Here is a 12006-nt window from a genome sequence, read left to right as displayed (position 1 = left end):
ACTACTACTTACTTTGTTTCACATTTTTCGCACCTAGAGGAAGAAAGTTAAATGGAACTCGAAAATAAGAATATTTTCGAAATAAGTATTATACTTAAATTTGAAGCAAATATGTTTGTACATTCATTTAGATAATTAAATTGGAAAAAAAAACATTCAGCGTAGTGACTATAGATAACTGAATAGTTCATATATAGAAGGCTAAATACTTTTCTGCACTAAATGATACAGAAGTACATAAAATTAGTCAAACAAAACAAGACAACTAAAGATGAGTAGTTGCGTTTCTTTTTGTCACACACCAATACCAATAACCATCTCTTATTAACATTGTCAAATTATTACTCTATAAATAAAAATACAGGAAAATTAAATAGCAAAGGAAAAGGAAGATACCTAATGAATTTAAACGTTGGATTGCCTCTGTGGATGAACAAATAGAGTCTGCATTTCTATAAGATTTCTATCAATAATATTACATTGAATTTGGGGACACATATTTTGGTTAAGAGTAGTTCTGATGTCATTTATACTTCAAAGTGATGTTTCCGCCATATTGAATGTTGTGTGTGTAGAGAAAATAACAAAAAGTGTAGTGTCATCACAGTTATTTCTGACCCGTAATTTACTGTGATAGGTTTTATTAAGATAACTAAAATTTTCGTAATATATTTGTATTGTATTGTTAAATCTTAGCAAAAGTGAGAACCAGGTAACTGAAAGTGTTCATGAAGGAACATCCTATTCAAAAGTATCAGTAGGTAAGTGGATCATATTCCATATATTTACAGATTGGCGAAATGCCTAATTTATAATGTTTTGCATGAAAATAAATACATTTTGAGCTTTCTATTCATTGTTAATAAGAGCAAATGATGTCAAGTACTCTTTTGTGCCCTTTTTTGCTTTGACAAGACAAAGTTGGTTTTATATTAATCTCAGGTTCTCTTTGTACTGTTTACATTAATTCATAACATATATCGGAATAATCACAAAATCCAATTTTTCTAGTCATAAATAATATAGAATATATAAATAATACAGAATAAATAATAAAGATATGCTTAATACAATTTTTGATCACATGATGTGATATGTTTACTATTTATTAAACAAATATGTCAATGTTAATTATATTGCCTTAATCTGGTGTTTGTATAAATTATTTTTAACTTAAACACCATTAATTTTGTTGGTAATGGAATTTGCTAATTTTTTTTTTAATTAAAAAGATAGATATTTACACAGTAAATAGCTATCTTACCTTTAATAAGCTCTATGATTTTGAGGGGGATGAAAATAATTTGACAGACAATTTGAAAAACTATACACCTGGTTAAAAAGTGGAACTTGGTTTTGAACGAAAAAGAAATATCAAATAAAGTAAGATCTCATGGCTATCAGAAAGTACTGAGATGTTCAGTACTGTGTGGTCAAACTTAAAAGTAATCAAAAATTACAGAAGTAACATTGGTGTTATATAAATGAGATTACTGTGAAAGGTGGAAGTGATCACAAATGAAGATATACATGTTAAGAAAACAGACGATATTTTTTCTATAAATCTTTTTATCCTTTCATAGGATTGTAATAAGGTCTTCTTCCTTGAGAAAAAGTTTGTAATAAGGTCTTCTTCCAGAATATATTTATAAAGTACAAGGACACTATTTATATTTTGAGCCTAGTAATAAAAACACTAATTTGTCATTAAACATGTCTTTATAGTTTTTCAGAATATTCCCTTTATGACCTATATTCTTTGGAGTGTATTCAAACTATTTATTAAATCTTTTTTTCCATTCTGCTAGAGACACTCTACAATACAGTTTTTGGATACATCGAACAGTCTGTAATTCTGACCAAAATTATTGACCACACAATTTATTCTTGAAAGTTCCAGACCAAAAAGGAGTTATTTGGTACTAAATTAGGATTGTAATAATCCACCTATTTGATTTTTAGTGATCAAATAGTCTGTCAATGTGAACAGCTCACATTATTGTCTTGATGAAGAATAATTCTCAGCACCTATTTGTTTCAGTTATTTCACTCAATACTTGATGTAAAAAAATAGCTTTGTACTAAATAACCATTTGTTTCCAAATCATACATATAGTTCCATAACTCATATTTCAATATTTGAAACCAATGCCATTTTATTTCTTAAGCATTTGTTACACTAATGCCTCAAAAAGCCACAAGCGAATCCCCATTATTTTTCATTAAAAAAAAACTTTATTTTAAAATAATGGCACAACTTTTAAACAAGTTTTGTTACTTATATTAGTATTATACATGCTTAAGATAGAAAACAACTTTTATTTCCATGATTTCACATTTTCAACAATAACGTCAGCAGATTTGCTACATATTGTCTTGAAAGTAACATCATGTTGACGACGAAATCTTTCTAAGCAACCATTTGATGCCTTGAAGTCACTTAGTCCTAGGCATTGCACAACTTCAAGGGCTTTGGCTTGAATTATAGGCTCAGCTATTGGCAAGTTCATATTTCTACAACATTGGTTACAAAACCAATTGAACCCTGCTTGATCCACAACAAGTCACAAGTGTAGGAGAATTTACAAGAACACACTGAATACATTTACTACAAAATATATAAGGTAGCAGATGTAAATTTTTTTAGATGGATACATAAGCATTATAAATACAGAAGTATTTTGATGTTCATCTGTATTAAGTTGTAAAGTTTACATTGAATATATACTTGTGCTTGGTACTACAAACAACATATTTAGTAGTTCACAGCATGGTTTTCTCGCAGGGAGATCTGTTGAGACAGCTACCTATGATTTTTCAAAAGATGAAAACACTAGGTGTTTTTTTGGACCTATCTAAGGCTTTCGATAGCCTAGATCATGTTCTTTTATTACAAAAATTACATCTTTATGGAATACAGGGACCGGCATTAAAATGGATAAAATCATTTCTCACAGATAGATCACAAAAAGTATGCTTGGAGAAACAGTGATGTAAGGTTTACTCTAAACCGATCAACTTAAAATAAGGCATACCACAGGGGAGGGGTCTTGTGATTCCTCAAACCTTTCTTTGTAAAAATTATTAATGTGATGTTATTTGCTAAATTATGTTAAAAAATTTATGCAGATAAAAATTTACTCTACTCTACCCAAAATTCGTAGAAAGCTTTGTAATAATTCAGTATTTTAACATTTTAAAATTTGTTTTAAGCAGATCAAGTGTTTAATTTTATAATTGTGAGAAAGTATATTCAAAATTGATATAATACAAGGTGGAGCAAAAAGTAATCATCAGATGTTTTTTTGATGTACTTTTTTTAATGAAAAACTTCGGTTCTGTTTGTAAAATTTGTTTATGTAATTCACTAGAATTTATTCCATTAAGTCAAGAAAATCATATCTGTCAAGCGGCCGCAACCAGAGTAATGACCATAAGGGCCCGAATCACCTGAAGTTCTTGCCTGAACTTTAGGTGATAGGTTCTGCATTCTTGGCGAATATTCTCCCTAAGGGCATAAACAGTGGCGAATATTCTCCCTAAGGGCATTAAGAGGCTTGTTGATGTAAACCCACAACTTCAGGTGATCTGGCTGACTGGTGCAAATTACCAAAACGAGAGATGAAGTGACCCAGAAAAGCCACTGAATTGACATTTGGCACCATTTGCAAAAGTTATAGTGTTTTATAACAGGGTGATTACTTTTGCCCCACATGTTACTACAAAAATTGTTAAAAATTGAAGTTTAGATACACAGTAATTATTTTGTGTAAGTTTGTAACCTCAACAGTCTTCTTAAATTATGTTTTTTATGCAATATCTGTATATTTAGTTTTATAAGAAATTAATTTTAGACAAATATAAAAATATTGAAAGTAAAAACAGAAGCGGAAATGAAACAAAAACAAAACAAATTAGCCATATACATAAGTGACAATAAATATTGAAAGTAATAACAGAAGCAAAAATGAAAAAAAAAAAAAACAAATTGGCCATATACATAAGTGGCCAAAATTCTGGAAACCACAAAATTTTTATTTTTGTTAGCAGCAATCCTCATTTTTACAGGACTTATTTTATTTAAAAGATTATCCATAATTTTATTGCATCGTTGCATGCTTCTACATAATATTTACCAGTCTATTTTAAGATGACAGACCATTAAGGATTTATAGAAACTGACTTAATTTGCGGCAAAATATAAAAATTGCATACGAAAGCTACAGTCTTCACCTTTAAAACGCATTTTGATTGTTGTCAATACGGCACTCTGATCAAAAGATATTGAATTTTTACCGCCGAGTTGATACAAATTTTATGGAACATTGATTTCGCGCGCGTAACTGACATTCAAATCACCGATCGCTTCAAGCGTTGTTTCTGAGAGAACGACTCATTCTACAGAAACAGTTTTGTTTAAAAATATCTCAGCTACATTTTTTATTTAACACATTTTTTTCCAAGGAGTACAGATTCTTGGTAAATCGATTTTTTCCGTCACCCGCCCTAGGAGGGGGCGTTTTAGGGAGCCGGAGGTAGGAATGGTGAACTTTTTTACTCAATTTTGGAGTCCCAAAATTGACATTCCCAACAAAATTTGGATTGTTTTTATGAATTTTATAGGTGACATCTCTGACGACTGAACTATGAATAATTATATAAGTATATTTATGAGTCAGAAATACATAAAATATTAAGCAGAAATATAAAGCAATAAAATACAAATGTAATTGTATTGATAAACTACAAGGTGTGTTCAAAAAATACCCGGAATTTTCGTTTTTTGAAAAAAATATTTATTTATTCATCTACATTAATGTTGTCTCCTTCAAAGTAGTCGTCTACTTCAGATATCATGTACTTGTGCCAACGCTTCTGCCAATCCTTGAAACATTTTTTAAACTCGATCTTTGGGATAGCCTCTAGTTCTATCAGCGATGCGCTTTTAATGTCATCTATGCTTGTGAAACGACGGCTCTTTAAAGTTTTCATTATTTTTGGAAATAGGAAAAAATCACACGGAGCCATGTTTGGCGAATCTGCAGGATGGGGCATCACTATAGTATTGTTGTTGACCAAAAATTTACGTTCCGTCAACTTCCGTTCGCCGCTGTTTTTGTTCAAAATTCAACAATTTTGGAACACATTTTGCTGACACGCGTTTCATACTCAAAACGGTTGAAAAAATATCATGGCATGAGCCAATTAATGTGCCAACTTCATCAGCAACTTCTCTGATTGTGATTCGGTGGTCGTTCATAACCATTTCTGTCACATTTTTTCCGTTTTCATCGGTTCTTGATGTAGTGGGGCGTCCGGGGCTTTAATGATCTTTAAAGTCTTCACGGTCTTCTTGGTAACGCTTATACTGTCGTCAGACTGGACCAATTAGAGAGAAGAATGTTACTCTGGCCAATCAAAACAAAGATGATTATCCGTAAAATAGTTTCGAAACACAATTCAGATAATTCAACTATTTTACGGATTTATTATCAGATGTCACTATTGCGTCCGTTTCGAAGCCATTTTAGTGTTGCTTCTTAAAGACAGGAAAGATTTATTTTTCACGTTGAGAACGCCTATGAATATCTGTTCTGATGAGCCTTATTAAGGCGAAATACGTATAAACAGATACATAGACGCTTTGTACGTGAAATCAAATCTTGACTGTCTTTTTCAAAGATGATTATCTTTGATTTCATTGTGAATTACAAGTGAAGGAATTCGCAATTATCATATTATCATTTGTTGGAAATAAAGAAAAGTCTGAAACATACTTAGAATTATTTCGCAAATAACTAAACAGCTCAAAGTGAACACTGCCGTTCAGAGAGAAATTGTTTAAAATAAATAAAAGGCAGAGAAAAGACAGAATTATTTCGCAACTTGTCCAACTGCCTAAGTGCTTCTATACATCACCAACGGTCAGGAATAAATGAAAGCCCGAGCGGACTTAGAATTATTCCTCGAATTGGTAAACGAGCTGAAGTAGCCCTTTGCCGTTAAATCATTCGTCCGAATTAACTGAAGGTCTAAAAGGACTTGGGAATTATTTCGCGAAAGGTAACGATCTGAAGTGAGCGCTTCTGTTCATAAGATTAGTAGTGATCTCGATGTTTGCAAAACAAGGGTACACAAAGTACGTAAAAGTAAGTAAAATGCACAGTTGTACAGGCATTAAACGAGGATGATCCAGATAAAAGAATACAATTTTGCAAAATAATGATGGATAACAGCCACCGAAACCCTCTCTTTGTTCAAAATATTTTTTCTGATGAGGCTACATTCAAATTAAATGGCGAGTTTAACCGTCAGAACTGTAGATACTGGGCAAAAGAAATCTCCAACTGGATGCGGGAACATCATACACAATACCCGCAAAAGGTAAACGTATTGGCTGGCATTGTAAGAAATAAAATCATTAGATCCTACTATTTCGAAGGTAGTTTAAACGGGCCAGCATACCTTCAGTTTTTAAGTGGGTATCTCGTACCTACTTTAGTTAATTTATTCCCCAGTACAATTGATCTTCGAGGTTTTGATAAAAGTTTGGCAACACGGTAACCAAAACGTAAACAAATATTTTATTTGTCGTCTGCAATAAACTCAATTTCTGAGAGTTGTAACGGGAAATAAATTATTGAAAATATCCAGTGAACAATATAAGACATTAAGTGAAGGAGAGTGCTAAGAAAAAACTTTAAAATCGGTGAAATTACATCCGAAAACACCAAGGCCCTATAAAAAGTAAGATCGCTGTAATTGATAAGCCTAATTAACATCAAAGCATAGAAACAAAACTCTGACCTTTGAAATTGCGACGTTGCCGTTGTGAGTAGACTTTCGGGGTAGACACAGAAAAATAACAACGGTTAATAAACATAAAATAAATACGGTAAACGCTGTCTTCTCTGAACTGTTGAGGTGGAAGACAGTGTTTGGCGCCGGAAAATGGAAAAATATATGAAAAATTTAGACAGTGATGATACACTTTCAGAAGGAGGGGCAAAAAGGAAGGACAGATATAAAGACAGCGAGGAAGAAGATAACATTTTCAGAAAGAGCAAGAAGTTTTCGAGAACACCAACAAAAACTCCAGAGAAAAAAAATGAGGCAACAAAAATTGATCAATTACTAATAATGGTGAGCCACCTCACCGATGATATTAAGGAAATAAAAAGAAATCAACAAGAATGCAAGGAAACGATAGAAAAGCTCATAATGGAAAACAGAGAGCTGAGAAAAGAAAATTCAGAACTAAAACAAGAAAATATAGAGATCAAGGAGGAACTCAGAGAAATAACAAAAAACATGGAAGTTATGGAAAAACACCGACGAATAAATAACATAGTTATGTACGGCCTAAAGATAGACACATATGAGCAAGCAGGGTTAAAAGGAACAATCAATAATTTCATCAAACAACATATAGGAGTAGAGGTTAAAATAAGGAATGCTCACAAGTTAGGCGAAAAAACATGCCTAATTGAATTGGAAAACCAGGAAGAAAAAAGAAAAATAATGGAAAAAAAGCACAAGTTAAAAGAAATTAAAGAGTACAAAATATATATCAACGAAGATGCAACCACAAAAGAACGAGAAATACAGAAAACAATTAGAAACATTGCTCAAGAAGAAAGAAATAAAGGAAATGAAGTCAAGATTGGAGTAAAAAAAATATGGGTAAATAGCAGCGAATGGAAGTGGAATGACAAAGAAGGCGCAATATGTAAAAAAACATCAAAAAACTAGCAACTAAATGTACTACTGGAATAAAGTTGACGAAACAAGCACAGAACAAGGTTAGCGATAATACGAAAAAAGGAAAAAAGAGGAAAAAAATGATAACGGGACCAAAACACAAGAAAACATTACGAAAAGAACACTTACTTTTGGGAACATGGAATGTAAGAGGCACATATGGAGAAGGCAAACTTAAACACTTAGCGAGAGAAATCGAAAAGTTCCATTTTGACATAGTAGCTTTACAGGAGACGAAACAACTGGGAAATGATATATTAGAAATAGAAGATACAATGTTTTTTAACAGCGGTGGAAAGAATCGAACGTTAGGCACAGGTTTTATGATAAGAAAAGAGCTAAAAGAAGCACTAGTAGAGTTTAAACCAGTATCAGACCGCATATGTAGTATCAGGTTCAAGGGAAAATACCAAAAAATCACCCTCATAAATATTCACGCGCCTTCAGAAGAAAAAGATAATGATGTCAAAGAATGTTTCTACAATGAATTAAATAGAACAATCGAAAATATACCCAGATATGATATGAAAATTATTCTAGGCGACGCAAATGCCAAAATAGGGAAGGAAGAAGTATTTAGACCGACAATAGGAAAATATAGTAAACACAATGAAACAAATGAGAACGGACAATTCCTGATAGATTTCGCGAGAGAAAAAAATATGATCATAATGAGCACATATTTCGAACGAAAAGAAATACACAAGGAAACTTGGATATCGCCAGATAGAAAGACTAAAAACCAAATAGACCACGTGCTCATCGAAAAAGAAGAACAGCAATGTATAAAGAAGATAAGAACATACAGAGGACCAGACGCCGACTCAGATCATTACATGGTGGGCATCAAAATTAAGCAACTGATACCAGAAAACAAAAACAAAATAAAAAAAAAGAAATGTATACATAACCCAATTCGATTAGCAACAAAGAAAGAGCAAGAAATATACGAGGAAACAATGGAAAGAGAACTAAAAAAGATACAAATAGAAGAGCAAACTGAGAACAAATGGGAAAACATAAAGCAAATAATGAACAAAGCAGCAAAAGAATGTAACAAACAAGAGAATAAAAAGAGGAAAGACTGGTTCGACATAGAGTGCCAAAAAGAAATAGAAATAAGAAAATCATTAAGGATTGAAATGATCACGAAAGAAACAACAGAGACAAAGAATAGATATAGGGAGCAAAGACAAAAAGTAAAGAGAGTGCTGAGAGAAAAGAAGAGAAAACACATAGAAAATAAGCTAAAAGAAATAGAAGAGAATTACAGAAATAAAAAAATAAAAAACCTATATCAAGGTGCTAGAAATGAAAAAAAAGGTTTCCAACAAAAACCCATATTCGTCAAAAGCAAAGCAGGAGATAATATAAGCGGGGAAACAGAAATTGCCGATAGATGGAAAGAGTATTTTGATGAATTACTAAATGGCAATAATAAGTCAAACCAAAGAGAATGCGTGGAAACAGAAGCAAGAATCGAACACTTAGAAGACATAGAAGATAATTCACCCAGCAAAGAACAAATCGAGGAAATCATAAAAAATCTGAAAAACAACAAATCCCCTGGAAGCGATAACATAACAGCAGAGATGATGAAATATGGTGGAAAACTGCTAAATAATTGGATATACAAGATCATAAAGGAGATATGGATAAAAGAACGAATACCCGAAGATTGGAAGGAAGCCATTATTTGCCCATTACACAAAAAAGGAGACAAAACAGAATGCAGTAATTACAGAGGAGTAGCGTTACTAAATACCGTATATAAAATCCTATCAAAATCCATAAAAGATAAGCTAGAAAAAGAAGTTGAAAATATAATAGGCGAATACCAGTGCGGATTTAGACGAGGGAGAAGCACAACGGACCAAGTATTCATAATCAGAGAATTACAAGCAGAAAGCTATGAACACAACTTACCAACGATAGCGCTATTCATCGACTTCCAGCAAGCATACGATAGAATAAAAAGGAAGGAATTAAAAGAGACCCTTGAGGAACTGGGAATTAGCAGAAAGTTGCGTAACATGATACATCTTACTTTAGAGAATACAGAAAACAGAGTCAAAGTAAACAATCATGTATCGGACAAATTTATAGTAAACGAAGGATTAAGGCAGGGCGATCCTTTGTCATCATTACTCTTCAATTTATGCCTAGAAAAAATAATGCGAGAAGCGAAAATCAATAGAGAAGGACTCCTATATCATAAAAGACACCAAGTTTTGGCATTTGCGGATGATATAGTGTTGCTGGCAAGAGGAAAAAAAGAGCTACAGGAGATAGTACAGAGAATAGTAAAAGCAGCAAAGAAAATGGGACTTTACATAAATGAAACTAAAACAAAATGTATGCAGTGGACAGATGATCAGTTCAGGGATGGACAAAAGTTTAAAGTAGAAGTAGAAGAAAGATTATCATACGAATTCGAAATGGTAGAAAGATTTACATACCTAGGTACAATAATATCACGCAAACCTAACATTAAAGAAGAAATACAAGCTAGAATAATGGCAGGCAATAGAAGTGTACATGCTCTTAGTGGAATGTTGAAAAGCAAGTTTTTATCAAGAAAGGCAAAAATACAGTTATACAAAACAACTATACAACCAATAGCAACGTACTGCAGTGAGACATGGACAATGACAAAAAATGAACAAAACTTACTGGAGATATGGGAAAGGAAAATCCTGAGGAAGATATATGGAGGAATAATAAGGGACGGTTTATGGATAAGAAGATCAAATGATGAGTTAAAGAAATTATATAATCAACCTAACATAATAGGAGTCATAAAGGCACAGAGACTAAGATGGCGAGGTCACCTAGAAAGGATGCCGAACACGAGGACTTCAAAAAGGGTAATGAACTACACTATAACTTTAAAAAAGAGAAAAGGAAGACCAAAAAATAGATGGAATCAGGAGGTAGAAAAAGATATGGAAGAAATTGGACTACAAGGCCAGAAAAGAAAAATGAATAACAAGAAGGAATGGAGAAAAATCACATATCGAGCCAGAGAAGATCTCAGTACATAAAGAAAAGCGAAAATGAAGAAAGAACAAACTTTTTAAGCCATGGGCCTCTAAGGCCTTTAGTGCTATTGTATATATATATATATATATCTCGTACCTACTTTAGTTAATTTATTCCCCAGTACAATTGATCTTCGAGGTTTTGATAAAAGTTTATGGTTTCAACAGGATGGTGCGCCTCCTCATTATGCTTTAGATGTTCGAAGGTACCTAAACGAAATTTTTCCGAACAGGCGGATTTGAAGACGTGGACATATTGAATGGCCAGCGAGGTCGCCAGACCTCAATCCTTTGGATTATTTTATGAGGGATCTTTAAAGAATGTTGTTTATAAAACGAAACCTGCAAATATTGGAGACTTAAAAACAAGAATTCGTAAAGAAATAAACAATATTTCTCAAGAAAGCATTAACAAGGTTCTACATGAATTTGTACAACGTTTGGGTTACTGTCAAATACAACAAGGGCTACAATTCAAACATTTAAGATTAAGTCATGTATTAATTACTGGATTACTTTGTAAAATGTAGAACATTAAATTTAAAAATCGATGTGTTTTAGATTTTTTTAAAAAGGCTTTTCATTTAGGAAATATCGAATTTATTCCATACTTTACGGACACACTGTATATTAAATAAGTAGTAGATGAAATGGTACAAGAACGAGGCGTAATTGTAGTTCGATTGCCGTCATACCATTGTGAGATAAGCCTGAGAAAACGTATAGGGTTCAAATAATAATGAGGTAACAATGAACAATGTCACTTTCAAATTCAATTATGTAAAAAATCTGCTTAATAGTGCCTTCAGCAATGTGATCTTACAGTCGCAAATAAAATGTTTCGAGCATCTAGTGAAAGAAGAGCAGAATATGAGGAATCTTTATAACTTCATTGAAATTACCATTGAACCAGTATTTGTGGACCTAGGCGAAGATTAATGAAGACCTACCGATGAATATAAAGATGACATAGATGTTCTGAAGCTATTTTCTTGTGGCATTTTAAATTAATTACTATTTAAATGGGAATAAGCCACAATTAAAGGTTAAAATACGTTTATTGACGTTTCAATTTCCACTTCGGAAATTCAAATTCCGAAGTGGAAATTGAAGCGTCAAAAACGTATTTTAACCTTTAATTGTGGCTTATTCCCATTTAAATAGTGATTAATGACATATATGGCTCAGATTAGATTATTTATAA

At 32.4% G+C, this 12006-nt stretch overlaps 1 protein-coding gene across 4 annotated transcripts in view; it reads left to right on the top strand.

The window, feature by feature from the left end:
* The first annotated feature begins 249 nt into the window (after positions 1-249).
* The window catches only part of lqf (epsin homolog lqf), an 83642-nt gene continuing 71885 nt past the window's right edge, over positions 250-12006 (top strand). For 2 of the 4 annotated variants that reach the window (XM_072537871.1, XM_072537880.1), the window contains exon 1: positions 250-761. The gene's annotated coding sequence lies outside the window, so the exon portion shown is untranslated. The remainder of the gene's footprint in view (positions 762-12006) is intronic. The other 2 variants (XM_072537854.1, XM_072537890.1) reach the window with 2 other exon arrangements.

The sequence above is a fragment of the Diabrotica undecimpunctata genome, chromosome 1 (genome assembly GCF_040954645.1).
Source record: "Diabrotica undecimpunctata isolate CICGRU chromosome 1, icDiaUnde3, whole genome shotgun sequence".
In the NCBI taxonomy this organism is placed as follows: domain Eukaryota; kingdom Metazoa; phylum Arthropoda; class Insecta; order Coleoptera; family Chrysomelidae; genus Diabrotica; species Diabrotica undecimpunctata.
The sequence above is the reverse complement of the archived record's forward strand: the minus strand, read 5'-3'. Positions and strand labels throughout refer to the sequence as shown.